This window comes from Hoplias malabaricus, chromosome 15, assembly GCF_029633855.1.
Source record: "Hoplias malabaricus isolate fHopMal1 chromosome 15, fHopMal1.hap1, whole genome shotgun sequence".
Classification (NCBI taxonomy): Eukaryota; Metazoa; Chordata; class Actinopteri; order Characiformes; family Erythrinidae; genus Hoplias; species Hoplias malabaricus.
The window spans coordinates 24816050-24840625 of record NC_089814.1 but is presented as its reverse complement, the minus strand read 5'-3'; the positions used below and the strand labels follow the sequence as shown (position 1 = coordinate 24840625).

Below are 24576 nucleotides of genomic sequence, written 5' to 3'. Positions count from 1 at the left end.
CGCTATGTAGATTTGCAAAACAATTCGCTTCGCAAACCGTGGCAGCTGTTGGAGAAACGTGTTTTAAAGTGAATGCTTTGGCCGGGAATCGAACCTGGGTCAACTGCTTGGAAGGCAGCTATGCTCACCACTATACCACCAACGCCACAGCAGGAGGAAGCTGGACCTAGGCCATTTGCACGAACGTCATTGCTTGAAGTCCTATTATGATCCGCGTTAAGCCGTGGCTGCCCCTCCAGGCTGTTTGGGTTCTCCGTAATGTCGAAGTGCCATGTCACTGTCCACCATGACCCGAACGGCAGACTGTCTGTTTGGCCAGCGGCTGGTTTCTGTAGTGTAGTGGTTATCACGTTTGCCTAACACGCGAAAGGTCCCCGGATCGATGCCGGGCGGAAACGCAAGGCTTACTAAAGCCAGGATTAGCGTCTCTTCTCTTTGCTACCTGTTTAATCCTCGTCTTGACTTGTGTGGCTTTTATTTTCCAAATAAAAGCAATGCGGCTGCCCCTCCAGTCTGTTTGGGTTCTCCGGAATGTCGAAGTGCCATGTGACTGTCCACCATGAGCCGAACGGGAGACTGTCTGTTTGCTCAGCGGCTGGTTTCTGTAGTGTAGTGGTTATCACGTTCGCCTCACACGCGAAAGGTCCCCGGATCGATGCCGGGCAGAAACACAAGGCGCGTCTCTTCTCTTTGCTAGCCGTTTAATCCTGGTCTTGACCTCTGTGGCTTTTATTTTCAAGGTCTTAGGATTTGGCCAATTTTAGCTGATATCAAAAGAAAAAAAACAGGACTAAGTGCAGCCTAAAGGAATTCGTTCAAAGTGTCGTCCATGCTTTCGTAGTGGTGGTTCTCCCACAGCCCCACTGGCCCTGCACAGTCGTCCTCGTTAGTATAGTGGACAGTATCTCCCCCTGTCATGCGGAAGACCGGGGTTCGATTCCCTGACGGGGAGAAAGGTGATTTTCTTGCGCTATGTAGATTTGCAAAACAATTCTCTTCGCAAACCGTGGCAGCTGTTGGAGAAACGTGTTTTAAAGTGAATGCGTTGGCCGGGAATCGAACCCGGGTCAACTGCTTGGAAGGCAGCTATGCTCACCACTATACCACCAACGCCACAGCAGGCGGAAGCTGGACCTAGGCCGTTTGCACGAACGTCATTGCTTGAAGTCCTATTATGATCCGCGTTAAGCCGTGGCTGCCCCTCCAGGCTGTTTGGGTTCTCCGTAATGTCGAAGTGCCATGTCACTGTCCACCATGACCCGAACGGCAGACTGTCTGTTTGGCCAGCGGCTGGTTTCTGTAGTGTAGTGGTTATCACGTTTGCCTAACACGCGAAAGGTCCCCGGATCGATGCCGGGCGGAAACGCAAGGCTTACTAAAGCCAGGATTAGCGTCTCTTCTCTTTGCTACCTGTTTAATCCTCGTCTTGACTTGTGTGGCTTTTATTTTCCAAATAAAAGCAATGCGGCTGCCCCTCCAGTCTGTTTGGGTTCTCCGGAATGTCGAAGTGCCATGTGACTGTCCACCATGAGCCGAACGGGAGACTGTCTGTTTGCTCAGCGGCTGGTTTCTGTAGTGTAGTGGTTATCACGTTCGCCTCACACGCGAAAGGTCCCCGGATCGATGCCGGGCAGAAACACAAGGCGCGTCTCTTCTCTTTGCTAGCCGTTTAATCCTGGTCTTGACCTCTGTGGCTTTTATTTTCAAGGTCTTAGGATTTGGCCAATTTTAGCTGATATCAAAAGAAAAAAAACAGGACTAAGTGCAGCCTAAAGGAATTCGTTCAAAGTGTCGTCCATGCTTTCGTAGTGGTGGTTCTCCCACAGCCCCACTGGCCCTGCACAGTCGTCCTCGTTAGTATAGTGGACAGTATCTCCCCCTGTCACGCGGAAGACCGGGGTTCGATTCCCCGACGGGGAGAAAGGTGATTTTCTTGCGCTATGTAGATTTGCAAAACAATTCTCTTCGCAAACCGTGGCAGCTGTTGGAGAAACGTGTTTTAAAGTGAATGCGTTGGCCGGGAATCGAACCCGGGTCAACTGCTTGGAAGGCAGCTATGCTCACCACTATACCACCAACGCCACAGCAGGCGGAAGCTGGACCTAGGCCGTTTGCACGAACGTCATTGCTTGAAGTCCTATTATGATCCGCGTTAAGCCGTGGCTGCCCCTCCAGGCTGTTTGGGTTCTCCGTAATGTCGAAGTGCCATGTCACTGTCCACCATGACCCGAACGGCAGACTGTCTGTTTGGCCAGCAGCTGGTTTCTGTAGTGTAGTGGTTATCACGTTTGCCTAACACGCGAAAGGTCCCCGGATCGATGCCGGGCGGAAACGCAAGGCTTACTAAAGCCAGGATTAGCGTCTCTTCTCTTTGCTACCTGTTTAATCCTCGTCTTGACTTGTGTGGCTTTTATTTTCCAAATAAAAGCAATGCGGCTGCCCCTCCAGTCTGTTTGAGTTCTCCGGAATGTCGAAGTGCCATGTGACTGTCCACCATGAGCGGAACGGGAGACTGTCTGTTTGCTCAGCGGCTGGTTTCTGTAGTGTAGTGGTTATCACGTTCGCCTCACACGCGAAAGGTCCCCGGATCGATGCCGGGCAGAAACACAAGGCGCGTCTCTTCTCTTTGCTAGCCGTTTAATCCTCGTCTTGACCTCTGTGGCTTTTATTTTCAAGGTCTTAGGATTTGGCCAATTTTAGCTGATATCAAAAGAAAAAAAACAGGACTAAGTGCAGCCTAAAGGAATTCGTTCAAAGTGTCGTCCATGCTTTCGTAGTGGTGGTTCTCCCACAGCCCCACTGGCCCTGCGCAGTCGTCCTCGTTAGTATAGTGGACAGTATCTCCGCCTGTCACGCGGAAGACCGGGGTTCGATTCCCCGACGGGGAGAAAGGTGATTTTCTTGCGCTATGTAGATTTGCAAAACAATTCGCTTCGCAAACCGTGGCAGCTGTTGGAGAAACGTGTTTTAAAGTGAATGCGTTGGCCGGGAATCGAACCCGGGTCAACTGCTTGGAAGGCAGCTATGCTCACCACTATACCACCAACGCCACAGCGGGCGGAAGCTGGACCTAGGCCGTTTGCACGAACGTCATTGCTTGAAGTCCTATTATGATCCGCGTTAATCCGTGGCTGCCCCTCCAGGCTGTTTGGGTTCTCCGTAATGTCGAAGTGCCATGTCACTGTCCACCATGACCCGAACGGCAGACTGTCTGTTTGGCCAGCGGCTGGTTTCTGTAGTGTAGTGGTTATCACGTTTGCCTAACACGCGAAAGGTCCCCGGATCGATGCCGGGCGGAAACGCAAGGCTTACTAAAGCCAGGATTAGTGTCTCTTTTCTTTGCTACCTGTTTAATCCTCGTCTTGACTTGTGTGGCTTTTATTTTCCAAATAAAAGCAATGCGGCTGCCCCTCCAGTCTGTTTGGGTTCTCCGGAATGTCGAAGTGCCATGTGACTGTCCACCATGAGCCGAACGGGAGACTGTCTGTTTGCTCAGCGGCTGGTTTCTGTAGTGTAGTGGTTATCACGTTCGCCTCACACGCGAAAGGTCCCCGGATCGATGCCGGGCAGAAACACAAGGCGCGTCTCTTCTCTTTGCTAGCCGTTTAATCCTCGTCTTGACCTCTGTGGCTTTTATTTTCAAGGTCTTAGGATTTGGCCAATTTTAGCTGATATCAAAAGAAAAAAAACAGGACTAAGTGCAGCCTAAAGGAATTCGTTCAAAGTGTCGTCCATGCTTTCGTAGTGGTGGTTCTCCCACAGCCCCACTTGCCCTGCGCAGTCGTCCTCGTTAGTATAGTGGACAGTATCTCCGCCTGTCACGCGGAAGACCGGGGTTCGATTCCCCGACGGGGAGAAAGGTGATTTTCTTGCGCTATGTAGATTTGCAAAACAATTCGCTTCGCAAACCGTGGCAGCTGTTGGAGAAACGTGTTTTAAAGTGAATGCGTTGGCCGGGAATCGAACCCGGGTCAACTGCTTGGAAGGCAGCTATGCTCACCACTATACCACCAACGCCACAGCGGGCGGAAGCTGGACCTAGGCCGTTTGCACGAACGTCATTGCTTGAAGTCCTATTATGATCCGCGTTAATCCGTGGCTGCCCCTCCAGGCTGTTTGGGTTCTCCGTAATGTCGAAGTGCCATGTCACTGTCCACCATGACCCGAACGGCAGACTGTCTGTTTGGCCAGCGGCTGGTTTCTGTAGTGTAGTGGTTATCACGTTTGCCTAACACGCGAAAGGTCCCCGGATCGATGCCGGGCGGAAACGCAAGGCTTACTAAAGCCAGGATTAGTGTCTCTTTTCTTTGCTACCTGTTTAATCCTCGTCTTGACTTGTGTGGCTTTTATTTTCCAAATAAAAGCAATGCGGCTGCCCCTCCAGTCTGTTTGGGTTCTCCGGAATGTCGAAGTGCCATGTGACTGTCCACCATGAGCCGAACGGGAGACTGTCTGTTTGCTCAGCGGCTGGTTTCTGTAGTGTAGTGGTTATCACGTTCGCCTCACACGCGAAAGGTCCCCGGATCGATGCCGGGCAGAAACACAAGGCGCGTCTCTTCTCTTTGCTAGCCGTTTAATCCTCGTCTTGACCTCTGTGGCTTTTATTTTCAAGGTCTTAGGATTTGGCCAATTTTAGCTGATATCAAAAGAAAAAAAACAGGACTAAGTGCAGCCTAAAGGAATTCGTTCAAAGTGTCGTCCATGCTTTCGTAGTGGTGGTTCTCCCACAGCCCAACTGGCCCTGCGCAGTCGTCCTCGTTAGTATAGTGGACAGTATCTCCGCCTGTCACGCGGAAGACCGGGGTTCGATTCCCCGACGGGGAGAAAGGTGATTTTCTTGCGCTATGTAGATTTGCAAAACAAGTCGCTTCGCAAACCGTGGCAGCTGTTGGAGAAACGTGTTTTAAAGTGAATGCGTTGGCCGGGAATCGAACCCGGGTCAACTGCTTGGAAGGCAGCTATGCTCACCACTATACCACCAACGCCACAGCGGGCGGAAGCTGGACCTAGGCCGTTTGCACGAACGTCATTGCTTGAAGTCCTATTATGATCCGCGTTAATCCGTGGCTGCCCCTCCAGGCTGTTTGGGTTCTCCGTAATGTCGAAGTGCCATGTCACTGTCCACCATGACCCGAACGGCAGACTGTCTGTTTGGCCAGCGGCTGGTTTCTGTAGTGTAGTGGTTATCACGTTTGCCTAACACGCGAAAGGTCCCCGGATCGATGCCGGGCGGAAACGCAAGGCTTACTAAAGCCAGGATTAGTGTCTCTTTTCTTTGCTACCTGTTTAATCCTCGTCTTGACTTGTGTGGCTTTTATTTTCCAAATAAAAGCAATGCGGCTGCCCCTCCAGTCTGTTTGGGTTCTCCGGAATGTCGAAGTGCCATGTGACTGTCCACCATGAGCCGAACGGGAGACTGTCTGTTTGCTCAGCGGCTGGTTTCTGTAGTGTAGTGGTTATCACGTTCGCCTCACACGCGAAAGGTCCCCGGATCGATGCCGGGCAGAAACACAAGGCGCGTCTCTTCTCTTTGCTAGCCGTTTAATCCTCGTCTTGACCTCTGTGGCTTTTATTTTCAAGGTCTTAGGATTTGGCCAATTTTAGCTGATATCAAAAGAAAAAAAACAGGACTAAGTGCAGCCTAAAGGAATTCGTTCAAAGTGTCGTCCATGCTTTCGTAGTGGTGGTTCTCCCACAGCCCCACTGGTCCTGCGCAGTCGTCCTCGTTAGTATAGTGGACAGTATCTCCGCCTGTCACGCGGAAGACCGGGGTTCGATTCCCCGACGGGGAGAAAGGTGATTTTCTTGCGCTATGTAGATTTGCAAAACAATTCGCTTCGCAAACCGTGGCAGCTGTTGGAGAAACGTGTTTTAAAGTGAATGCGTTGGCCGGGAATCGAACCCGGGTCAACTGCTTGGAAGGCAGCTATGCTCACCACTATACCACCAACGCCACAGCGGGCGGAAGCTGGACCTAGGCCGTTTGCACGAACGTCATTGCTTGAAGTCCTATTATGATCCGCGTTAATCCGTGGCTGCCCCTCCAGGCTGTTTGGGTTCTCCGTAATGTCGAAGTGCCATGTCACTGTCCACCATGACCCGAACGGCAGACTGTCTGTTTGGCCAGCGGCTGGTTTCTGTAGTGTAGTGGTTATCACGTTTGCCTAACACGCGAAAGGTCCCCGGATCGATGCCGGGCGGAAACGCAAGGCTTACTAAAGCCAGGATTAGCGTCTCTTCTCTTTGCTACCTGTTTAATCCTCGTCTTGACTTGTGTGGCTTTTATTTTCCAAATAAAAGCAATGCGGCTGCCCCTCCAGTCTGTTTGGGTTCTCCGGAATGTCGAAGTGCCATGTGACTGTCCACCATGAGCCGAACGGGAGACTGTCTGTTTGCTCAGCGGCTGGTTTCTGTAGTGTAGTGGTTGTCACGTTCGCCTCACACGCGAAAGGTCCCCGGATCGATGCCGGGCAGAAACACAAGGCGCGTCTCTTCTCTTTGCTAGCCGTTTAATCCTCGTCTTGACCTCTGTGGCTTTTATTTTCAAGGTCTTAGGATTTGGCCAATTTTAGCTGATATCAAAAGAAAAAAAACAGGACTAAGTGCAGCCTAAAGGAATTCGTTCAAAGTGTCGTCCATGCTTTCGTAGTGGTGGTTCTCCCACAGCCCCACTGGCCCTGCGCAGTCGTCCTCGTTAGTATAGTGGACAGTATCTCCGCCTGTCACGCGGAAGACCGGGGTTCGATTCCCCGACGGGGAGAAAGGTGATTTTCTTGCGCTATGTAGATTTGCAAAACAATTCGCTTCGCAAACCGTGGCAGCTGTTGGAGAAACGTGTTTTAAAGTGAATGCGTTGGCCGGGAATCGAACCCGGGTCAACTGCTTGGAAGGCAGCTATGCTCACCACTATACCACCAACGCCACAGCGGGCGGAAGCTGGACCTAGGCCGTTTGCACGAACGTCATTGCTTGAAGTCCTATTATGATCCGCGTTAATCCGTGGCTGCCCCTCCAGGCTGTTTGGGTTCTCCGTAATGTCGAAGTGCCATGTCACTGTCCACCATGACCCGAACGGCAGACTGTCTGTTTGGCCAGCGGCTGGTTTCTGTAGTGTAGTGGTTATCACGTTTGCCTAACACGCGAAAGGTCCCCGGATCGATGCCGGGCGGAAACGCAAGGCTTACTAAAGCCAGGATTAGCGTCTCTTCTCTTTGCTACCTGTTTAATCCTCGTCTTGACTTGTGTGGCTTTTATTTTCCAAATAAAAGCAATGCGGCTGCCCCTCCAGTCTGTTTGGGTTCTCCGGAATGTCGAAGTGCCATGTGACTGTCCACCATGAGCCGAACGGGAGACTGTCTGTTTGCTCAGCGGCTGGTTTCTGTAGTGTAGTGGTTGTCACGTTCGCCTCACACGCGAAAGGTCCCCGGATCGATGCCGGGCAGAAACACAAGGCGCGTCTCTTCTCTTTGCTAGCCGTTTAATCCTCGTCTTGACCTCTGTGGCTTTTATTTTCAAGGTCTTAGGATTTGGCCAATTTTAGCTGATATCAAAAGAAAAAAAACAGGACTAAGTGCAGCCTAAAGGAATTCGTTCAAAGTGTCGTCCATGCTTTCGTAGTGGTGGTTCTCCCACAGCCCCACTGGCCCTGCGCAGTCGTCCTCGTTAGTATAGTGGACAGTATCTCCGCCTGTCACGCGGAAGACCGGGGTTCGATTCCCCGACGGGGAGAAAGGTGATTTTCTTGCGCTATGTAGATTTGCAAAACAATTCGCTTCGCAAACCGTGGCAGCTGTTGGAGAAACGTGTTTTAAAGTGAATGCGTTGGCCGGGAATCGAACCCGGGTCAAATGCTTGGAAGGCAGCTATGCTCACCACTATACCACCAATGCCACAGCAGGCGGAAGCTGGACCTAGGCCGTTTGCACGAAAGTCATTGCTTGAAGTCCTATTATGATCCGCGTTAATCCGTGGCTGCCCCTCCAGGCTGTTTGGGTTCTCCGTAATGTCGAAGTGCCATGTCACTGTCCACCATGACCCGAACGGCAGACTGTCTGTTTGGCCAGCGGCTGGTTTCTGTAGTGTAGTGGTTATCACGTTTGCCTAACACGCGAAAGCTCCCCGGATCGATGCCGGGCGGAAACGCAAGGCTTACTAAAGCCAGGATTAGCGTCTCTTCTCTTTGCTACCTGTTTAATCCTCGTCTTGACTTGTGTGGCTTTTATTTTCCAAATAAAAGCAATGCGGCTGCCCCTCCAGTCTGTTTGGGTTCTCCGGAATGTCGAAGTGCCATGTGACTGTCCACCATGAGCCGAACGGGAGACTGTCTGTTTGCTCAGCGGCTGGTTTCTGTAGTGTAGTGGTTATCACGTTCGCCTCACACGCGAAAGGTCCCCGGATCGATGCCGGGCAGAAACACAAGGCGCGTCTCTTCTCTTTGCTAGCCGTTTAATCCTCGTCTTGACCTCTGTGGCTTTTATTTTCAAGGTCTTAGGATTTGGCCAATTTTAGCTGATATCAAAAGAAAAAAAACAGGACTAAGTGCAGCCTAAAGGAATTCGTTCAAAGTGTCGTCCATGCTTTCGTAGTGGTGGTTCTCCCACAGCCCCACTGGCCCTGCGCAGTCGTCCTCGTTAGTATAGTGGACAGTATCTCCGCCTGTCACGCGGAAGACCGGGGTTCGATTCCCCGACGGGGAGAAAGGTGATTTTCTTGCGCTATGTAGATTTGCAAAACAATTCGCTTCGCAAACCGTGGCAGCTGTTGGAGAAACGTGTTTTAAAGTGAATGCGTTGGCCGGGAATCGAACCCGGGTCAACTGCTTGGAAGGCAGCTATGCTCACCACTATACCACCAACGCCACAGCGGGCGGAAGCTGGACCTAGGCCGTTTGCACGAACGTCATTGCTTGAAGTCCTATTATGATCCGCGTTAATCCGTGGCTGCCCCTCCAGGCTGTTTGGGTTCTCCGTAATGTCGAAGTGCCATGTCACTGTCCACCATGACCCGAACGGCAGACTGTCTGTTTGGCCAGCGGCTGGTTTCTGTAGTGTAGTGGTTATCACGTTTGCCTAACACGCGAAAGGTCCCCGGATCGATGCCGGGCGGAAACGCAAGGCTTACTAAAGCCAGGATTAGCGTCTCTTCTCTTTGCTACCTGTTTAATCCTCGTCTTGACTTGTGTGGCTTTTATTTTCCAAATAAAAGCAATGCGGCTGCCCCTCCAGTCTGTTTGGGTTCTCCGGAATGTCGAAGTGCCATGTGACTGTCCACCATGAGCCGAACGGGAGACTGTCTGTTTGCTCAGCGGCTGGTTTCTGTAGTGTAGTGGTTGTCACGTTCGCCTCACACGCGAAAGGTCCCCGGATCGATGCCGGGCAGAAACACAAGGCGCGTCTCTTCTCTTTGCTAGCCGTTTAATCCTCGTCTTGACCTCTGTGGCTTTTATTTTCAAGGTCTTAGGATTTGGCCAATTTTAGCTGATATCAAAAGAAAAAAAACAGGACTAAGTGCAGCCTAAAGGAATTCGTTCAAAGTGTCGTCCATGCTTTCGTAGTGGTGGTTCTCCCACAGCCCCACTGGCCCTGCGCAGTCGTCCTCGTTAGTATAGTGGACAGTATCTCCGCCTGTCACGCGGAAGACCGGGGTTCGATTCCCCGACGGGGAGAAAGGTGATTTTCTTGCGCTATGTAGATTTGCAAAACAATTCGCTTCGCAAACCGTGGCAGCTGTTGGAGAAACGTGTTTTAAAGTGAATGCGTTGGCCGGGAATCGAACCCGGGTCAAATGCTTGGAAGGCAGCTATGCTCACCACTATACCACCAATGCCACAGCAGGCGGAAGCTGGACCTAGGCCGTTTGCACGAAAGTCATTGCTTGAAGTCCTATTATGATCCGCGTTAATCCGTGGCTGCCCCTCCAGGCTGTTTGGGTTCTCCGTAATGTCGAAGTGCCATGTCACTGTCCACCATGACCCGAACGGCAGACTGTCTGTTTGGCCAGCGGCTGGTTTCTGTAGTGTAGTGGTTATCACGTTTGCCTAACACGCGAAAGCTCCCCGGATCGATGCCGGGCGGAAACGCAAGGCTTACTAAAGCCAGGATTAGCGTCTCTTCTCTTTGCTACCTGTTTAATCCTCGTCTTGACTTGTGTGGCTTTTATTTTCCAAATAAAAGCAATGCGGCTGCCCCTCCAGTCTGTTTGGGTTCTCCGGAATGTCGAAGTGCCATGTGACTGTCCACCATGAGCCGAACGGGAGACTGTCTGTTTGCTCAGCGGCTGGTTTCTGTAGTGTAGTGGTTATCACGTTCGCCTCACACGCGAAAGGTCCCCGGATCGATGCCGGGCAGAAACACAAGGCGCGTCTCTTCTCTTTGCTAGCCGTTTAATCCTCGTCTTGACCTCTGTGGCTTTTATTTTCAAGGTCTTAGGATTTGGCCAATTTTAGCTGATATCAAAAGAAAAAAAACAGGACTAAGTGCAGCCTAAAGGAATTCGTTCAAAGTGTCGTCCATGCTTTCGTAGTGGTGGTTCTCCCACAGCCCCACTGGCCCTGCGCAGTCGTCCTCGTTAGTATAGTGGACAGTATCTCCGCCTGTCACGCGGAAGACCGGGGTTCGATTCCCCGACGGGGAGAAAGGTGATTTTCTTGCGCTATGTAGATTTGCAAAACAATTCGCTTCGCAAACCGTGGCAGCTGTTGGAGAAACGTGTTTTAAAGTGAATGCGTTGGCCGGGAATCGAACCCGGGTCAACTGCTTGGAAGGCAGCTATGCTCACCACTATACCACCAACGCCACAGCGGGCGGAAGCTGGACCTAGGCCGTTTGCACGAAAGTCATTGCTTGAAGTCCTATTATGATCCGCGTTAATCCGTGGCTGCCCCTCCAGGCTGTTTGGGTTCTCCGTAATGTCGAAGTGCCATGTCACTGTCCACCATGACCCGAACGGCAGACTGTCTGTTTGGCCAGCGGCTGGTTTCTGTAGTGTAGTGGTTATCACGTTTGCCTAACACGCGAAAGGTCCCCGGATCGATGCCGGGCGGAAACGCAAGGCTTACTAAAGCCAGGATTAGCGTCTCTTCTCTTTGCTACCTGTTTAATCCTCGTCTTGACTTGTGTGGCTTTTATTTTCCAAATAAAAGCAATGCGGCTGCCCCTCCAGTCTGTTTGGGTTCTCCGGAATGTCGAAGTGCCATGTGACTGTCCACCATGAGCCGAATGGGAGACTGTCTGTTTGCTCAGCGGCTGGTTTCTGTAGTGTAGTGGTTATCACGTTCGCCTCACACGCGAAAGGTCCCCGGATCGATGCCGGGCAGAAACACAAGGCGCGTCTCTTCTCTTTGCTAGCCGTTTAATCCTGGTCTTGACCTCTGTGGCTTTTATTTTCAAGGTCTTAGGATTTGGCCAATTTTAGCTGATATCAAAAGAAAAAAAACAGGACTAAGTGCAGCCTAAAGGAATTCGTTCAAAGTGTCGTCCATGCTTTCGTAGTGGTTGTTCTCCCACAGCCCCACTGGCCCTGCGCAGTCGTCCTCGTTAGTATAGTGGACAGTATCTCCGCCTGTCACGCGGAAGACCGGGGTTCGATTCCCCGATGGGGAGAAAGGTGATTTTCTTGCGCTATGTAGATTTGCAAAACAATTCGCTTCGCAAACCGTGGCAGCTGTTGGAGAAACGTGTTTTAAAGTGAATGCGTTGGCCGGGAATCGAACCCGGGTCAACTGCTTGGAAGGCAGCTATGCTCACCACTATACCACCAACGCCACAGCGGGCGGAAGGTGGACCTAGGCCGTTTGCACGAACGTCATTGCTTGAAGTCCTATTATGATCCGCGTTAAGCCGTGGCTGCCCCTCCAGGCTGTTTGGGTTCTCCGTAATGTCGAAGTGCCTTGTCACTGTCCACCATGACCCGAACGGCAGACTGTCTGTTTGGCCAGCGGCTGGTTTCTGTAGTGTAGTGGTTATCACGTTTGCCTAACACGCGAAAGGTCCCCGGATCGATGCCGGGCGGAAACGCAAGGCTTACTAAAGCCAGGATTAGCGTCTCTTCTCTTTGCTACCTGTTTAATCCTCGTCTTGACTTGTGTGGCTTTTATTTTCCAAATAAAAGCAATGCGGCTGCCCCTCCAGTCTGTTTGGGTTCTCCGGAATGTCGAAGTGCCATGTGACTGTCCACCATGAGCCGAACGGGAGACTGTCTGTTTGCTCAGCGGCTGGTTTCTGTAGTGTAGTGGTTATCACGTTCGCCTCACACGCGAAAGGTCCCCGGATCGATGCCGGGCAGAAACACAAGGCGCGTCTCTTCTCTTTGCTAGCCGTTTAATCCTCGTCTTGACCTCTGTGGCTTTTATTTTCAAGGTCTTAGGATTTGGCCAATTTTAGCTGATATCAAAAGAAAAAAAACAGGACTAAGTGCAGCCTAAAGGAATTCGTTCAAAGTGTCGTCCATGCTTTCGTAGTGGTGGTTCTCCCACAGCCCCACTGGCCCTGCGCAGTCGTCCTCGTTAGTATAGTGGACAGTATCTCCGCCTGTCACGCGGAAGACCGGGGTTCGATTCCCCGACGGGGAGAAAGGTGATTTTCTTGCGCTATGTAGATTTGCAAAACAATTCGCTTCGCAAACCGTGGCAGCTGTTGGAGAAACGTGTTTTAAAGTGAATGCGTTGGCCGGGAATCGAACCCGGGTCAACTGCTTGGAAGGCAGCTATGCTCACCACTATACCACCAACGCCACAGCAGGCGGAAGCTGGACCTAGGCCGTTTGCACGAAAGTCATTGCTTGAAGTCCTATTATGATCCGCGTTAATCCGTGGCTGCCCCTCCAGGCTGTTTGGGTTCTCCGTAATGTCGAAGTGCCATGTCACTGTCCACCATGACCCGAACGGCAGACTGTCTGTTTGGCCAGCGGCTGGTTTCTGTAGTGTAGTGGTTATCACGTTTGCCTAACACGCGAAAGGTCCCCGGATCGATGCCGGGCGGAAACGCAAGGCTTACTAAAGCCAGGATTAGCGTCTCTTCTCTTTGCTACCTGTTTAATCCTCGTCTTGACTTGTGTGGCTTTTATTTTCCAAATAAAAGCAATGCGGCTGCCCCTCCAGTCTGTTTGGGTTCTCCGGAATGTCGAAGTGCCATGTGACTGTCCACCATGAGCCGAACGGGAGACTGTCTGTTTGCTCAGCGGCTGGTTTCTGTAGTGTAGTGGTTATCACGTTCGCCTCACACGCGAAAGGTCCCCGGATCGATGCCGGGCAGAAACACAAGGCGCGTCTCTTCTCTTTGCTAGCCGTTTAATCCTGGTCTTGACCTCTGTGGCTTTTATTTTCAAGGTCTTAGGATTTGGCCAATTTTAGCTGATATCAAAAGAAAAAAAACAGGACTAAGTGCAGCCTAAAGGAATTCGTTCAAAGTGTCGTCCATGCTTTCGTAGTGGTTGTTCTCCCACAGCCCCACTGGCCCTGCGCAGTCGTCCTCGTTAGTATAGTGGACAGTATCTCCGCCTGTCACGCGGAAGACCGGGGTTCGATTCCCCGATGGGGAGAAAGTTGATTTTCTTGCGCTATGTAGATTTGCAAAACAATTCGCTTCGCAAACCGTGGCAGCTGTTGGAGAAACGTGTTTTAAAGTGAATGCGTTGGCCGGGAATCGAACCCGGGTCAACTGCTTGGAAGGCAGCTATGCTCACCACTATACCACCAACGCCACAGCGGGCGGAAGCTGGACCTAGGCCGTTTGCACGAACGTCATTGCTTGAAGTCCTATTATGATCCGCGTTAAGCCGTGGCTGCCCCTCCAGGCTGTTTGGGTTCTCCGTAATGTCGAAGTGCCATGTCACTGTCCACCATGACCCGAACGGCAGACTGTCTGTTTGGCCAGCGGCTGGTTTCTGTAGTGTAGTGGTTATCACGTTTGCCTAACACGCGAAAGGTCCCCGGATCGATGCCGGGCGGAAACGCAAGGCTTACTAAAGCCAGGATTAGCGTCTCTTCTCTTTGCTACCTGTTTAATCCTCGTCTTGACTTGTGTGGCTTTTATTTTCCAAATAAAAGCAATGCGGCTGCCCCTCCAGTCTGTTTGGGTTCTCCGGAATGTCGAAGTGCCATGTGACTGTCCACCATGAGCCGAACGGGAGACTGTCTGTTTGCTCAGCGGCTGGTTTCTGTAGTGTAGTGGTTATCACGTTCGCCTCACACGCGAAAGGTCCCCGGATCGATGCCGGGCAGAAACACAAGGCGCGTCTCTTCTCTTTGCTAGCCGTTTAATCCTCGTCTTGACCTCTGTGGCTTTTATTTTCAAGGTCTTAGGATTTGGCCAATTTTAGCTGATATCAAAAGAAAAAAAAACAGGACTAAGTGCAGCCTAAAGGAATTCGTTCAAAGTGTCGTCCATGCTTTCGTAGTGGTGGTTCTCCCACAGCCCCACTGGCCCTGCGCAGTCGTCCTCGTTAGTATAGTGGACAGTATCTCCGCCTGTCACGCGGAAGACCGGGGTTCGATTCCCCGACGGGGAGAAAGGTAATTTTCTTGCGCTATGTAGATTTGCAAAACAATTCGCTTCGCAAACCGTGGCAGCTGTTGGAGAAACGTGTTTTAAAGTGAATGCGTTGGCCGGGAATCGAACCCGGGTCAACTGCTTGGAAGGCAGCTATGCTCACCACTATACCACCAACGCCACAGCGGGCGGAAGCTGGACCTAGGCCGTTTGCACGAACGTCATTGCTTGAAGTCCTATTATGATCCGCGTTAAGCCGTGGCTGCCCCTCCAGGCTGTTTGGGTTCTCCGTAATGTCGAAGTGCCTTGTCACTGTCCACCATGACCCGAACGGCAGACTGTCTGTTTAGCCAGCGGCTGGTTTCTGTAGTGTAGTGGTTATCACGTTTGCCTAACACGCGAAAGGTCCCCGGATCGATGCCGGGCGGAAACGCAAGGCTTACTAAAGCCAGGATTAGCGTCTCTTCTCTTTGCTACCTGTTTAATCCTCGTCTTGACTTGTGTGGCTTTTATTTTCCAAATAAAAGCAATGCGGCTGCCCCTCCAGTCTGTTTGGGTTCTCCGGAATGTCGAAGTGCCATGTGACTGTCCACCATGAGCCGAACGGGAGACTGTCTGTTTGCTCAGCGGCTGGTTTCTGTAGTGTAGTGGTTATCACGTTCGCCTCACACGCGAAAGGTCCCCGGATCGATGCCGGGCAGAAACACAAGGCGCGTCTCTTCTCTTTGCTAGCCGTTTAATCCTCGTCTTGACCTCTGTGGCTTTTATTTTCAAGGTCTTAGGATTTGGCCAATTTTAGCTGATATCAAAAGAAAAAAAACAAGACTAAGTGCAGCCTAAAGGAATTCGTTCAAAGTGTCGTCCATGCTTTCGTAGTGGTGGTTCTCCCACAGCCCCACTGGCCCTGCGCAGTCGTCCTCGTTAGTATAGTGGACAGTATCTCCGCCTGTCACGCGGAAGACCGGGGTTCGATTCCCCGACGGGGAGAAAGGTGATTTTCTTGCGCTATGTAGATTTGCAAAACAATTCGCTTCGCAAACCGTGGCAGCTGTTGGAGAAACGTGTTTTAAAGTGAATGCGTTGGCCGGGAATCGAACCCGGGTCAACTGCTTGGAAGGCAGCTATGCTCACCACTATACCACCAACGCCACAGCAGGCGGAAGCTGGACCTAGGCCGTTTGCACGAAAGTCATTGCTTGAAGTCCTATTATGATCCGCGTTAATCCGTGGCTGCCCCTCCAGGCTGTTTGGGTTCTCCGTAATGTCGAAGTGCCATGTCACTGTCCACCATGACCCGAACGGCAGACTGTCTGTTTGGCCAGCGGCTGGTTTCTGTAGTGTAGTGGTTATCACGTTTGCCTAACACGCGAAAGCTCCCCGGATCGATGCCGGGCGGAAACGCAAGGCTTACTAAAGCCAGGATTAGCGTCTCTTCTCTTTGCTACCTGTTTAATCCTCGTCTTGACTTGTGTGGCTTTTATTTTCCAAATAAAAGCAATGCGGCTGCCCCTCCAGTCTGTTTGGGTTCTCCGGAATGTCGAAGTGCCATGTGACTGTCCACCATGAGCCGAACGGGAGACTGTCTGTTTGCTCAGCGGCTGGTTTCTGTAGTGTAGTGGTTATCACGTTCGCCTCACACGCGAAAGGTCCCCGGATCGATGCCGGGCAGAAACACAAGGCGCGTCTCTTCTCTTTGCTAGCCGTTTAATCCTCGTCTTGACCTCTGTGGCTTTTATTTTCAAGGTCTTAGGATTTGGCCAATTTTAGCTGATATCAAAAGAAAAAAAACAGGACTAAGTGCAGCCTAAAGGAATTCGTTCAAAGTGTCGTCCATGCTTTCGTAGTGGTGGTTCTCCCACAGCCCCACTGGCCCTGCGCAGTCGTCCTCGTTAGTATAGTGGACAGTATCTCCGCCTGTCACGCGGAAGACCGGGGTTCGATTCCCCGACGGGGAGAAAGGTGATTTTCTTGCGCTATGTAGATTTGCAAAACAATTCGCTTCGCAAACCGTGGCAGCTGTTGGAGAAACGTGTTTTAAAGTGAATGCGTTGGCCGGGAATCGAACCCGGGTCAACTGCTTGGAAGGCAGCTATGCTCACCACTATACCACCAACGCCACAGCGGGCGGAAGCTGGACCTAGGCCGTTTGCACGAAAGTCATTGCTTGAAGTCCTATTATGATCCGCGTTAATCCGTGGCTGCCCCTCCAGGCTGTTTGGGTTCTCCGTAATGTCGAAGTGCCATGTCACTGTCCACCATGACCCGAACGGCAGACTGTCTGTTTGGCCAGCGGCTGGTTTCTGTAGTGTAGTGGTTATCACGTTTGCCTAACACGCGAAAGCTCCCCGGATCGATGCCGGGCGGAAACGCAAGGCTTACTAAAGCCAGGATTAGCGTCTCTTCTCTTTGCTACCTGTTTAATCCTCGTCTTGACTTGTGTGGCTTTTATTTTCCAAATAAAAGCAATGCGGCTGCCCTTCCAGTCTGTTTGGGTTCTCCGGAATGTCGAAGTGCCATGTGACTGTCCACCATGAGCCGAACGGGAGACTGTCTGTTTGCTCAGCGGCTGGTTTCTGTAGTGTAGTGGTTATCACGTTCGCCTCACACGCGAAAGGTCCCCGGATCGATGCCGGGCAGAAACACAAGGCGCGTCTCTTCTCTTTGCTAGCCGTTTAATCCTCGTCTTGACCTCTGTGGCTTTTATTTTCAAGGTCTTAGGATTTGGCCAATTTTAGCTGATATCAAAAGAAAAAAAACAGGACTAAGTGCAGCCTAAAGGAATTCGTTCAAAGTGTCGTCCATGCTTTCGTAGTGGTGGTTCTCCCACAGCCCCACTGGCCCTGTGCAGTCGTCCTCGTTAGTATAGTGGACAGTATCTCCGCCTGTCACGCGGAAGACCGGGGTTCGATTCCCCGACGGGGAGAAAGGTGATTTTCTTGCGCTATGTAGATTTGCAAAACAATTCGCTTCGCAAACCGTGGCAGCTGTTGGAGAAACGTGTTTTAAAGTGAATGCGTTGGACGGGAATCGAACCCGGGTCAACTGCTTGGAAGGCAGCTATGCTCACCACTATACCACCAACGCCACAGCTGGCGGAAGCTGGACCTAGGCCGTTTGCACGAACGTCATTGCTTGAAGTCCTATTATGATCCGCGTTAAGCCGTGGCTGCCCCTCCAGGCTGTTTGGGTTCACCGTAATGTCGAAGTGCCATGTCACTGTCCACCATGACCCAAACGGCAGACTGTCTGTTTGGCCAGCGGCTGGTTTCTGTAGTGTAGTGGTTATCATGTTTGCCTAACACGCGAAAGGTCCCCGGATCGATGCCGGGCGGAAACGCAAGGCTTACTAAAGCCAGGATTAGCGTCTCTTCTCTTTGCTACCTGTTTAATCCTCGTCTTGACTTGTGTGGCTTTTATTTTCCAAATAAAAGCAATGCGGCTGCCCCTCCAGTCTGTTTGGGTTCTCCGGAATGTCGAAGTGTCATGTGACTGTCCACCATGAGCCGAACGGGAGACTGTCTGTTTGCTCAGCGGCTGGTTTCTGTTGTGTAGTGGTTATCACGTTCGCCTCACACGTGAAAGGTCCCCGGATCGATGCCGGGCAGAAACACAAGGCGCGTCTCTTCTCTTCGCTAGCCGTTTAATCCTCGTCTTGACCTCTGTGGCTTTTATTTTCAAGGTCTTAGGATTTGGCCAATTTTAGCTGATATCAAAAGAAAAAAAACAGGACTAAGTGCAGCCTAAAGGAATTCGTTCAAAGTGTCGTCCATGCTTTCGTAGTGGTGGTTCTCCCACAGCCCCACTGGCCCTGCGCAGTCGTCCTCGTTAGTATAGTGGACAGTATCTCCGCCTGTCACGCGGAAGACCGGGGTTCGATTCCCCGACGGGGAGAAAGGTGATTTTCTTGCGCTATGTAGATTTGCAAAACAATTCGCTTCGCAAACCGTGGCAGCTGTTGGAGAAACGTGTTTTAAAGTGAATGCGTTGGCCGGGAATCGAACCCGGGTCAACTGCTTGGAAGGCAGCTATGCTCACCACTATACCACCAACGCCACAGCAGGCGGAAGCTGGACCTAGGCCGTTTGCACGAAAGTCATTGCTTGAAGTCCTATTATGATCCGCGTTAATCCGTGGCTGCCCCTCCAGGCTGTTTGGGTTCTCCGTAATGTCGAAGTGCCATGTCACTGTCCACCATGACCCGAACGGCAGACTGTCTGTTTGGCCAGCGGCTGGTTTCTGTAGTGTAGTGGTTATCACGTTTGCCTAACACGCGAAAGCTCCCCGGATCGATGCCGGGCGGAAACGCAAGGCTTACTAAAGCCAGGATTAGCGTCTCTTCTCTTTGCTACCTGTTTAATCCTCGTCTTGACTTGTGTGGCTTTTATTTTCCAAATAAAAGCAATGCGGCTGCCCCTCCAGTCTGTTTGGGTTCTCCGGAATGTCGAAGTGCCATGTGACTGTCCACCATGAGCCGAACGGGAGACTGTCTGTTTGCTCAGCGGCTGGTTTCTGTAGTGTAGTGGTTATCACGTTCGCCTCACACGCGAAAGGTCCCCGGATCGATGCCGGGCAGAAACACAAGGCGCGTCTCTTCTCTTTGCTAGCCGTTTAATCCTGGTCTTGACCTCTGTGGCTTTTATTTTCAAGGTCTTAGGATTTGGCCAATTTTAGCTGATATCAAAAGAAAAAAAACAGGACTAAGTGCAGCCTAAAGGAATTCGTTCAAAGTGTCGTCCATGCTTTCGTAGTGGTTGTTCTCCCACAGCCCCACTGGCCCTGCGCAGTCGTCCTCGTTAGTATAGTGGACAGTATCTCCGCCTGTCACGCGGAAGACCGGGGTTCGATTCCCCGATGGGGAGAAAGTTGATTTTCTTGCGCTATGTAGATTTGCAAAACAATTCGCTTCGCAAACCGTGGCAGCTGTTGGAGAAACGTGTTTTAAAGTGAATGCGTTGGCCGGGAATCGAACCCGGGTCAACTGCTTGGAAGGCAGCTATGCTCACCACTATACCACCAACGCCACAGCGGGCGGAAGCTGGACCTAGGCCGTTTGCACGAACGTCATTGCTTGAAGTCCTATTATGATCCGCGTTAAGCCGTGGCTGCCCCTCCAGGCTGTTTGGGTTCTCCGTAATGTCGAAGTGCCATGTCACTGTCCACCATGACCCGAACGGCAGACTGTCTGTTTGGCCAGCGGCTGGTTTCTGTAGTGTAGTGGTTATCACGTTTGCCTAACACGCGAAAGGTCCCCGGATCGATGCCGGGCGGAAACGCAAGGCTTACTAAAGCCAGGATTAGCGTCTCTTCTCTTTGCTACCTGTTTAATCCTCGTCTTGACTTGTGTGGCTTTTATTTTCCAAATAAAAGCAATGCGGCTGCCCCTCCAGTCTGTTTGGGTTCTCCGGAATGTCGAAGTGCCATGTGACTGTCCACCATGAGCCGAACGGGAGACTGTCTGTTTGCTCAGCGGCTGGTTTCTGTAGTGTAGTGGTTATCACGTTCGCCTCACACGCGAAAGGTCCCCGGATCGATGCCGGGCAGAAACACAAGGCGCGTCTCTTCTCTTTGCTAGCCGTTTAATCCTCGTCTTGACCTCTGTGGCTTTTATTTTCAAGGTCTTAGGATTTGGCCAATTTTAGCTGATATCAAAAGAAAAAAAAACAGGACTAAGTGCAGCCTAAAGGAATTCGTTCAAAGTGTCGTCCATGCTTTCGTAGTGGTGGTTCTCCCACAGCCCCACTGGCCCTGCGCAGTCGTCCTCGTTAGTATAGTGGACAGTATCTCCGCCTGTCACGCGGAAGACCGGGGTTCGATTCCCCGACGGGGAGAAAGGTGATTTTCTTGCGCTATGTAGATTTGCAAAACAATTCGCTTCGCAAACCGTGGCAGCTGTTGGAGAAACGTGTTTTAAAGTGAATGCGTTGGCCGGGAATCGAACCCGGGTCAACTGCTTGGAAGGCAGCTATGCTCACCACTATACCACCAACGCCACAGCGGGCGGAAGCTGGACCTAGGCCGTTTGCACGAACGTCATTGCTTGAAGTCCTATTATGATCCGCGTTAAGCCGTGGCTGCCCCTCCAGGCTGTTTGGGTTCTCCGTAATGTCGAAGTGCCTTGTCACTGTCCACCATGACCCGAACGGCAGACTGTCTGTTTAGCCAGCGGCTGGTTTCTGTAGTGTAGTGGTTATCACGTTTGCCTAACACGCGAAAGGTCCCCGGATCGATGCCGGGCGGAAACGCAAGGCTTACTAAAGCCAGGATTAGCGTCTCTTCTCTTTGCTACCTGTTTAATCCTCGTCTTGACTTGTGTGGCTTTTATTTTCCAAATAAAAGCAATGCGGCTGCCCCTCCAGTCTGTTTGGGTTCTCCGGAATGTCGAAGTGCCATGTGACTGTCCACCATGAGCCGAACGGGAGACTGTCTGTTTGCTCAGCGGCTGGTTTCTGTAGTGTAGTGGTTATCACGTTCGCCTCACACGCGAAAGGTCCCCGGATCGATGCCGGGCAGAAACACAAGGCGCGTCTCTTCTCTTTGCTAGCCGTTTAATCCTCGTCTTGACCTCTGTGGCTTTTATTTTCAAGGTCTTAGGATTTGGCCAATTTTAGCTGATATCAAAAGAAAAAAAACAAGACTAAGTGCAGCCTAAAGGAATTCGTTCAAAGTGTCGTCCATGCTTTCGTAGTGGTGGTTCTCCCACAGCCCCACTGGCCCTGCGCAGTCGTCCTCGTTAGTATAGTGGACAGTATCTCCGCCTGTCACGCGGAAGACCGGGGTTCGATTCCCCGACGGGGAGAAAGGTGATTTTCTTGCGCTATGTAGATTTGCAAAACAATTCGCTTCGCAAACCGTGGCAGCTGTTGGAGAAACGTGTTTTAAAGTGAATGCGTTGGCCGGGAATCGAACCCGGGTCAACTGCTTGGAAGGCAGCTATGCTCACCACTATACCACCAACGCCACAGCAGGCGGAAGCTGGACCTAGGCCGTTTGCACGAAAGTCATTGCTTGAAGTCCTATTATGATCCGCGTTAATCCGTGGCTGCCCCTCCAGGCTGTTTGGGTTCTCCGTAATGTCGAAGTGCCATGTCACTGTCCACCATGACCCGAACGGCAGACTGTCTGTTTGGCCAGCGGCTGGTTTCTGTAGTGTAGTGGTTATCACGTTTGCCTAACACGCGAAAGCTCCCCGGATCGATGCCGGGCGGAAACGCAAGGCTTACTAAAGCCAGGATTAGCGTCTCTTCTCTTTGCTACCTGTTTAATCCTCGTCTTGACTTGTGTGGCTTTTATTTTCCAAATAAAAGCAATGCGGCTGCCCCTCCAGTCTGTTTGGGTTCTCCGGAATGTCGAAGTGCCATGTGACTGTCCACCATGAGCCGAACGGGAGACTGTCTGTTTGCTCAGCGGCTGGTTTCTGTAGTGTAGTGGTTATCACGTTCGCCTCACACGCGAAAGGTCCCCGGATCGATGCCGGGCAGAAACACAAGGCGCGTCTCTTCTCTTTGCTAGCCGTTTAATCCTCGTCTTGACCTCTGTGGCTTTTATTTTCAAGGTCTTAGGATTTGGCCAATTTTAGCTGATATCAAAAGAAAAAAAACAGGACTAAGTGCAGCCTAAAGGAATTCGTTCAAAGTGTCGTCCATGCTTTCGTAGTGGTGGTTCTCCCACAGCCCCACTGGCCCTGCGCAGTCGTCCTCGTTAGTATAGTGGACAGTATCTCCGCCTGTCACGCGGAAGACCGGGGTTCGATTCCCCGACGGGGAGAAAGGTGATTTTCTTGCGCTATGTAGATTTGCAAAACAATTCGCTTCGCAAACCGTGGCAGCTGTTGGAGAAACGTGTTTTAAAGTGAATGCGTTGGCCGGGAATCGAACCCGGGTCAACTGCTTGGAAGGCAGCTATGCTCACCACTATACCACCAACGCCACAGCGGGCGGAAGCTGGACCTAGGCCGTTTGCACGAAAGTCATTGCTTGAAGTCCTATTATGATCCGCGTTAATCCGTGGCTGCCCCTCCAGGCTGTTTGGGTTCTCCGTAATGTCGAAGTGCCATGTCACTGTCCACCATGACCCGAACGGCAGACTGTCTGTTTGGCCAGCGGCTGGTTTCTGTAGTGTAGTGGTTATCACGTTTGCCTAACACGCGAAAGCTCCCCGGATCGATGCCGGGCGGAAACGCAAGGCTTACTTAAGCCAGGATTAGCGTCTCTTCTCTTTGCTACCTGTTTAATCCTCGTCTTGACTTGTGTGGCTTTTATTTTCCAAATAAAAGCAATGCGGCTGCCCTTCCAGTCTGTTTGGGTTCTCCGGAATGTCGAAGTGCCATGTGACTGTCCACCATGAGCCGAACGGGAGACTGTCTGTTTGCTCAGCGGCTGGTTTCTGTAGTGTAGTGGTTATCACGTTCGCCTCACACGCGAAAGGTCCCCGGATCGATGCCGGGCAGAAACACAAGGCGCGTCTCTTCTCTTTGCTAGCCGTTTAATCCTCGTCTTGACCTCTGTGGCTTTTATTTTCAAGGTCTTAGGATTTGGCCAATTTTAGCTGATATCAAAAGAAAAAAAACAGGACTAAGTGCAGCCTAAAGGAATTCGTTCAAAGTGTCGTCCATGCTTTCGTAGTGGTGGTTCTCCCACAGCCCCACTGGCCCTGTGCAGTCGTCCTCGTTAGTATAGTGGACAGTATCTCCGCCTGTCACGCGGAAGACCGGGGTTCGATTCCCCGACGGGGAGAAAGGTGATTTTCTTGCGCTATGTAGATTTGCAAAACAATTCGCTTCGCAAACCGTGGCAGCTGTTGGAGAAACGTGTTTTAAAGTGAATGCGTTGGACGGGAATCGAACCCTGGTCAACTGCTTGGAAGGCAGCTATGCTCACCACTATACCACCAACGCCACAGCTGGCGGAAGCTGGACCTAGGCCGTTTGCACGAACGTCATTGCTTGAAGTCCTATTATGATCCGCGTTAAGCCGTGGCTGCCCCTCCAGGCTGTTTGGGTTCACCGTAATGTCGAAGTGCCATGTCACTGTCCACCATGACCCAAACGGCAGACTGTCTGTTTGGCCAGCGGCTGGTTTCTGTAGTGTAGTGGTTATCATGTTTGCCTAACACGCGAAAGGTCCCCGGATCGATGCCGGGCGGAAACGCAAGGCTTACTAAAGCCAGGATTAGCGTCTCTTCTCTTTGCTACCTGTTTAATCCTCGTCTTGACTTGTGTGGCTTTTATTTTCCAAATAAAAGCAATGCGGCTGCCCCTCCAGTCTGTTTGGGTTCTCCGGAATGTCGAAGTGTCATGTGACTGTCCACCATGAGCCGAACGGGAGACTGTCTGTTTGCTCAGCGGCTGGTTTCTGTTGTGTAGTGGTTATCACGTTCGCCTCACACGTGAAAGGTCCCCGGATCGATGCCGGGCAGAAACACAAGGCGCGTCTCTTCTCTTCGCTAGCCGTTTAATCCTCGTCTTGACCTCTGTGGCTTTTATTTTCAAGGTCTTAGGATTTGGCCAATTTTAGCTGATATCAAAAGAAAAAAAACAGGACTAAGTGCAGCCTAAAGGAATTCGTTCAAAGTGTCGTCCATGCTTTCGTAGTGGTGGTTCTCCCACAGCCCCACTGGCCCTGCGCAGTCGTCCTCGTTAGTATAGTGGACAGTATCTCCGCCTGTCACGCGGAAGACCGGGGTTCGATTCCCCGACGGGGAGAAAGGTGATTTTCTTGCGCTATGTAGATTTGCAAAACAATTCGCTTCGCAAACCGTGGCAGCTGTTGGAGAAACGTGTTTTAAAGTGAATGCGTTGGCCGGGAATCGAACCCGGGTCAACTGCTTGGAAGGCAGCTATGCTCACCACTATACCACCAACGCCACAGCAGGCGGAAGCTGGACCTAGGCCGTTTGCACGAAAGTCATTGCTTGAAGTCCTATTATGATCCGCGTTAATCCGTGGCTGCCCCTCCAGGCTGTTTGGGTTCTCCGTAATGTCGAAGTGCCATGTCACTGTCCACCATGACCCGAACGGCAGACTGTCTGTTTGGCCAGCGGCTGGTTTCTGTAGTGTAGTGGTTATCACGTTTGCCTAACACGCGAAAGCTCC

The 24576-nt window shown here is 51.5% G+C and overlaps 61 non-coding genes across 61 annotated transcripts; 40 read left to right on the top strand and 21 right to left on the bottom strand.

The window, feature by feature from the left end:
* Positions 1–598: 598 nt before the first annotated feature.
* trnav-cac (transfer RNA valine (anticodon CAC)) lies at positions 599–671 on the top strand. The gene has a single exon. It is a non-coding gene; the product is annotated as a tRNA-Val (tRNA).
* Positions 672–1041: 370 nt separating this feature from the next.
* On the bottom strand, positions 1042–1113 carry trnag-ucc (transfer RNA glycine (anticodon UCC)). Its single transcript has one exon. It is a non-coding gene; the product is annotated as a tRNA-Gly (tRNA).
* A 453-nt stretch (positions 1114–1566) lies between these two features.
* Positions 1567–1639, top strand: trnav-cac (transfer RNA valine (anticodon CAC)). The gene has a single exon. It is a non-coding gene; the product is annotated as a tRNA-Val (tRNA).
* Positions 1640–2009: 370 nt separating this feature from the next.
* On the bottom strand, positions 2010–2081 carry trnag-ucc (transfer RNA glycine (anticodon UCC)). The gene has a single exon. It is a non-coding gene; the product is annotated as a tRNA-Gly (tRNA).
* Positions 2082–2534: 453 nt separating this feature from the next.
* On the top strand, positions 2535–2607 carry trnav-cac (transfer RNA valine (anticodon CAC)). The gene has a single exon. It is a non-coding gene; the product is annotated as a tRNA-Val (tRNA).
* A 209-nt stretch (positions 2608–2816) lies between these two features.
* On the top strand, positions 2817–2888 carry trnad-guc (transfer RNA aspartic acid (anticodon GUC)). Its single transcript has one exon. It is a non-coding gene; the product is annotated as a tRNA-Asp (tRNA).
* Positions 2889–2977: 89 nt separating this feature from the next.
* trnag-ucc (transfer RNA glycine (anticodon UCC)) lies at positions 2978–3049 on the bottom strand. The gene has a single exon. It is a non-coding gene; the product is annotated as a tRNA-Gly (tRNA).
* A 453-nt stretch (positions 3050–3502) lies between these two features.
* On the top strand, positions 3503–3575 carry trnav-cac (transfer RNA valine (anticodon CAC)). Its single transcript has one exon. It is a non-coding gene; the product is annotated as a tRNA-Val (tRNA).
* Positions 3576–3784: 209 nt separating this feature from the next.
* Positions 3785–3856, top strand: trnad-guc (transfer RNA aspartic acid (anticodon GUC)). The gene has a single exon. It is a non-coding gene; the product is annotated as a tRNA-Asp (tRNA).
* An 89-nt stretch (positions 3857–3945) lies between these two features.
* trnag-ucc (transfer RNA glycine (anticodon UCC)) lies at positions 3946–4017 on the bottom strand. The gene has a single exon. It is a non-coding gene; the product is annotated as a tRNA-Gly (tRNA).
* A 453-nt stretch (positions 4018–4470) lies between these two features.
* trnav-cac (transfer RNA valine (anticodon CAC)) lies at positions 4471–4543 on the top strand. Its single transcript has one exon. It is a non-coding gene; the product is annotated as a tRNA-Val (tRNA).
* A 209-nt stretch (positions 4544–4752) lies between these two features.
* On the top strand, positions 4753–4824 carry trnad-guc (transfer RNA aspartic acid (anticodon GUC)). The gene has a single exon. It is a non-coding gene; the product is annotated as a tRNA-Asp (tRNA).
* An 89-nt stretch (positions 4825–4913) lies between these two features.
* Positions 4914–4985, bottom strand: trnag-ucc (transfer RNA glycine (anticodon UCC)). Its single transcript has one exon. It is a non-coding gene; the product is annotated as a tRNA-Gly (tRNA).
* A 453-nt stretch (positions 4986–5438) lies between these two features.
* On the top strand, positions 5439–5511 carry trnav-cac (transfer RNA valine (anticodon CAC)). The gene has a single exon. It is a non-coding gene; the product is annotated as a tRNA-Val (tRNA).
* Positions 5512–5720: 209 nt separating this feature from the next.
* Positions 5721–5792, top strand: trnad-guc (transfer RNA aspartic acid (anticodon GUC)). Its single transcript has one exon. It is a non-coding gene; the product is annotated as a tRNA-Asp (tRNA).
* Positions 5793–5881: 89 nt separating this feature from the next.
* Positions 5882–5953, bottom strand: trnag-ucc (transfer RNA glycine (anticodon UCC)). Its single transcript has one exon. It is a non-coding gene; the product is annotated as a tRNA-Gly (tRNA).
* Positions 5954–6688: 735 nt separating this feature from the next.
* trnad-guc (transfer RNA aspartic acid (anticodon GUC)) lies at positions 6689–6760 on the top strand. Its single transcript has one exon. It is a non-coding gene; the product is annotated as a tRNA-Asp (tRNA).
* Positions 6761–6849: 89 nt separating this feature from the next.
* On the bottom strand, positions 6850–6921 carry trnag-ucc (transfer RNA glycine (anticodon UCC)). Its single transcript has one exon. It is a non-coding gene; the product is annotated as a tRNA-Gly (tRNA).
* A 735-nt stretch (positions 6922–7656) lies between these two features.
* trnad-guc (transfer RNA aspartic acid (anticodon GUC)) lies at positions 7657–7728 on the top strand. Its single transcript has one exon. It is a non-coding gene; the product is annotated as a tRNA-Asp (tRNA).
* A 614-nt stretch (positions 7729–8342) lies between these two features.
* trnav-cac (transfer RNA valine (anticodon CAC)) lies at positions 8343–8415 on the top strand. Its single transcript has one exon. It is a non-coding gene; the product is annotated as a tRNA-Val (tRNA).
* A 209-nt stretch (positions 8416–8624) lies between these two features.
* Positions 8625–8696, top strand: trnad-guc (transfer RNA aspartic acid (anticodon GUC)). Its single transcript has one exon. It is a non-coding gene; the product is annotated as a tRNA-Asp (tRNA).
* Positions 8697–8785: 89 nt separating this feature from the next.
* On the bottom strand, positions 8786–8857 carry trnag-ucc (transfer RNA glycine (anticodon UCC)). The gene has a single exon. It is a non-coding gene; the product is annotated as a tRNA-Gly (tRNA).
* A 735-nt stretch (positions 8858–9592) lies between these two features.
* On the top strand, positions 9593–9664 carry trnad-guc (transfer RNA aspartic acid (anticodon GUC)). Its single transcript has one exon. It is a non-coding gene; the product is annotated as a tRNA-Asp (tRNA).
* Positions 9665–10278: 614 nt separating this feature from the next.
* trnav-cac (transfer RNA valine (anticodon CAC)) lies at positions 10279–10351 on the top strand. Its single transcript has one exon. It is a non-coding gene; the product is annotated as a tRNA-Val (tRNA).
* Positions 10352–10560: 209 nt separating this feature from the next.
* Positions 10561–10632, top strand: trnad-guc (transfer RNA aspartic acid (anticodon GUC)). Its single transcript has one exon. It is a non-coding gene; the product is annotated as a tRNA-Asp (tRNA).
* An 89-nt stretch (positions 10633–10721) lies between these two features.
* Positions 10722–10793, bottom strand: trnag-ucc (transfer RNA glycine (anticodon UCC)). Its single transcript has one exon. It is a non-coding gene; the product is annotated as a tRNA-Gly (tRNA).
* A 453-nt stretch (positions 10794–11246) lies between these two features.
* trnav-cac (transfer RNA valine (anticodon CAC)) lies at positions 11247–11319 on the top strand. Its single transcript has one exon. It is a non-coding gene; the product is annotated as a tRNA-Val (tRNA).
* A 370-nt stretch (positions 11320–11689) lies between these two features.
* Positions 11690–11761, bottom strand: trnag-ucc (transfer RNA glycine (anticodon UCC)). The gene has a single exon. It is a non-coding gene; the product is annotated as a tRNA-Gly (tRNA).
* A 453-nt stretch (positions 11762–12214) lies between these two features.
* On the top strand, positions 12215–12287 carry trnav-cac (transfer RNA valine (anticodon CAC)). The gene has a single exon. It is a non-coding gene; the product is annotated as a tRNA-Val (tRNA).
* A 209-nt stretch (positions 12288–12496) lies between these two features.
* Positions 12497–12568, top strand: trnad-guc (transfer RNA aspartic acid (anticodon GUC)). Its single transcript has one exon. It is a non-coding gene; the product is annotated as a tRNA-Asp (tRNA).
* An 89-nt stretch (positions 12569–12657) lies between these two features.
* trnag-ucc (transfer RNA glycine (anticodon UCC)) lies at positions 12658–12729 on the bottom strand. The gene has a single exon. It is a non-coding gene; the product is annotated as a tRNA-Gly (tRNA).
* Positions 12730–13182: 453 nt separating this feature from the next.
* trnav-cac (transfer RNA valine (anticodon CAC)) lies at positions 13183–13255 on the top strand. Its single transcript has one exon. It is a non-coding gene; the product is annotated as a tRNA-Val (tRNA).
* A 370-nt stretch (positions 13256–13625) lies between these two features.
* On the bottom strand, positions 13626–13697 carry trnag-ucc (transfer RNA glycine (anticodon UCC)). Its single transcript has one exon. It is a non-coding gene; the product is annotated as a tRNA-Gly (tRNA).
* A 453-nt stretch (positions 13698–14150) lies between these two features.
* On the top strand, positions 14151–14223 carry trnav-cac (transfer RNA valine (anticodon CAC)). The gene has a single exon. It is a non-coding gene; the product is annotated as a tRNA-Val (tRNA).
* A 210-nt stretch (positions 14224–14433) lies between these two features.
* trnad-guc (transfer RNA aspartic acid (anticodon GUC)) lies at positions 14434–14505 on the top strand. Its single transcript has one exon. It is a non-coding gene; the product is annotated as a tRNA-Asp (tRNA).
* Positions 14506–14594: 89 nt separating this feature from the next.
* On the bottom strand, positions 14595–14666 carry trnag-ucc (transfer RNA glycine (anticodon UCC)). Its single transcript has one exon. It is a non-coding gene; the product is annotated as a tRNA-Gly (tRNA).
* A 453-nt stretch (positions 14667–15119) lies between these two features.
* Positions 15120–15192, top strand: trnav-cac (transfer RNA valine (anticodon CAC)). Its single transcript has one exon. It is a non-coding gene; the product is annotated as a tRNA-Val (tRNA).
* Positions 15193–15401: 209 nt separating this feature from the next.
* Positions 15402–15473, top strand: trnad-guc (transfer RNA aspartic acid (anticodon GUC)). Its single transcript has one exon. It is a non-coding gene; the product is annotated as a tRNA-Asp (tRNA).
* An 89-nt stretch (positions 15474–15562) lies between these two features.
* trnag-ucc (transfer RNA glycine (anticodon UCC)) lies at positions 15563–15634 on the bottom strand. Its single transcript has one exon. It is a non-coding gene; the product is annotated as a tRNA-Gly (tRNA).
* Positions 15635–16087: 453 nt separating this feature from the next.
* trnav-cac (transfer RNA valine (anticodon CAC)) lies at positions 16088–16160 on the top strand. The gene has a single exon. It is a non-coding gene; the product is annotated as a tRNA-Val (tRNA).
* A 209-nt stretch (positions 16161–16369) lies between these two features.
* On the top strand, positions 16370–16441 carry trnad-guc (transfer RNA aspartic acid (anticodon GUC)). The gene has a single exon. It is a non-coding gene; the product is annotated as a tRNA-Asp (tRNA).
* An 89-nt stretch (positions 16442–16530) lies between these two features.
* Positions 16531–16602, bottom strand: trnag-ucc (transfer RNA glycine (anticodon UCC)). The gene has a single exon. It is a non-coding gene; the product is annotated as a tRNA-Gly (tRNA).
* Positions 16603–17055: 453 nt separating this feature from the next.
* On the top strand, positions 17056–17128 carry trnav-cac (transfer RNA valine (anticodon CAC)). The gene has a single exon. It is a non-coding gene; the product is annotated as a tRNA-Val (tRNA).
* A 209-nt stretch (positions 17129–17337) lies between these two features.
* Positions 17338–17409, top strand: trnad-guc (transfer RNA aspartic acid (anticodon GUC)). Its single transcript has one exon. It is a non-coding gene; the product is annotated as a tRNA-Asp (tRNA).
* Positions 17410–18305: 896 nt separating this feature from the next.
* On the top strand, positions 18306–18377 carry trnad-guc (transfer RNA aspartic acid (anticodon GUC)). The gene has a single exon. It is a non-coding gene; the product is annotated as a tRNA-Asp (tRNA).
* An 89-nt stretch (positions 18378–18466) lies between these two features.
* trnag-ucc (transfer RNA glycine (anticodon UCC)) lies at positions 18467–18538 on the bottom strand. Its single transcript has one exon. It is a non-coding gene; the product is annotated as a tRNA-Gly (tRNA).
* A 453-nt stretch (positions 18539–18991) lies between these two features.
* trnav-cac (transfer RNA valine (anticodon CAC)) lies at positions 18992–19064 on the top strand. The gene has a single exon. It is a non-coding gene; the product is annotated as a tRNA-Val (tRNA).
* Positions 19065–19434: 370 nt separating this feature from the next.
* Positions 19435–19506, bottom strand: trnag-ucc (transfer RNA glycine (anticodon UCC)). Its single transcript has one exon. It is a non-coding gene; the product is annotated as a tRNA-Gly (tRNA).
* A 453-nt stretch (positions 19507–19959) lies between these two features.
* trnav-cac (transfer RNA valine (anticodon CAC)) lies at positions 19960–20032 on the top strand. The gene has a single exon. It is a non-coding gene; the product is annotated as a tRNA-Val (tRNA).
* Positions 20033–20242: 210 nt separating this feature from the next.
* Positions 20243–20314, top strand: trnad-guc (transfer RNA aspartic acid (anticodon GUC)). The gene has a single exon. It is a non-coding gene; the product is annotated as a tRNA-Asp (tRNA).
* Positions 20315–20403: 89 nt separating this feature from the next.
* On the bottom strand, positions 20404–20475 carry trnag-ucc (transfer RNA glycine (anticodon UCC)). Its single transcript has one exon. It is a non-coding gene; the product is annotated as a tRNA-Gly (tRNA).
* Positions 20476–20928: 453 nt separating this feature from the next.
* Positions 20929–21001, top strand: trnav-cac (transfer RNA valine (anticodon CAC)). Its single transcript has one exon. It is a non-coding gene; the product is annotated as a tRNA-Val (tRNA).
* A 209-nt stretch (positions 21002–21210) lies between these two features.
* trnad-guc (transfer RNA aspartic acid (anticodon GUC)) lies at positions 21211–21282 on the top strand. Its single transcript has one exon. It is a non-coding gene; the product is annotated as a tRNA-Asp (tRNA).
* Positions 21283–21371: 89 nt separating this feature from the next.
* On the bottom strand, positions 21372–21443 carry trnag-ucc (transfer RNA glycine (anticodon UCC)). Its single transcript has one exon. It is a non-coding gene; the product is annotated as a tRNA-Gly (tRNA).
* A 453-nt stretch (positions 21444–21896) lies between these two features.
* trnav-cac (transfer RNA valine (anticodon CAC)) lies at positions 21897–21969 on the top strand. Its single transcript has one exon. It is a non-coding gene; the product is annotated as a tRNA-Val (tRNA).
* Positions 21970–22178: 209 nt separating this feature from the next.
* On the top strand, positions 22179–22250 carry trnad-guc (transfer RNA aspartic acid (anticodon GUC)). The gene has a single exon. It is a non-coding gene; the product is annotated as a tRNA-Asp (tRNA).
* Positions 22251–22339: 89 nt separating this feature from the next.
* On the bottom strand, positions 22340–22411 carry trnag-ucc (transfer RNA glycine (anticodon UCC)). The gene has a single exon. It is a non-coding gene; the product is annotated as a tRNA-Gly (tRNA).
* Positions 22412–22864: 453 nt separating this feature from the next.
* trnav-cac (transfer RNA valine (anticodon CAC)) lies at positions 22865–22937 on the top strand. Its single transcript has one exon. It is a non-coding gene; the product is annotated as a tRNA-Val (tRNA).
* A 209-nt stretch (positions 22938–23146) lies between these two features.
* On the top strand, positions 23147–23218 carry trnad-guc (transfer RNA aspartic acid (anticodon GUC)). The gene has a single exon. It is a non-coding gene; the product is annotated as a tRNA-Asp (tRNA).
* Positions 23219–24114: 896 nt separating this feature from the next.
* On the top strand, positions 24115–24186 carry trnad-guc (transfer RNA aspartic acid (anticodon GUC)). Its single transcript has one exon. It is a non-coding gene; the product is annotated as a tRNA-Asp (tRNA).
* An 89-nt stretch (positions 24187–24275) lies between these two features.
* Positions 24276–24347, bottom strand: trnag-ucc (transfer RNA glycine (anticodon UCC)). The gene has a single exon. It is a non-coding gene; the product is annotated as a tRNA-Gly (tRNA).
* Between the last annotated feature and the right edge of the window lie 229 nt (positions 24348–24576).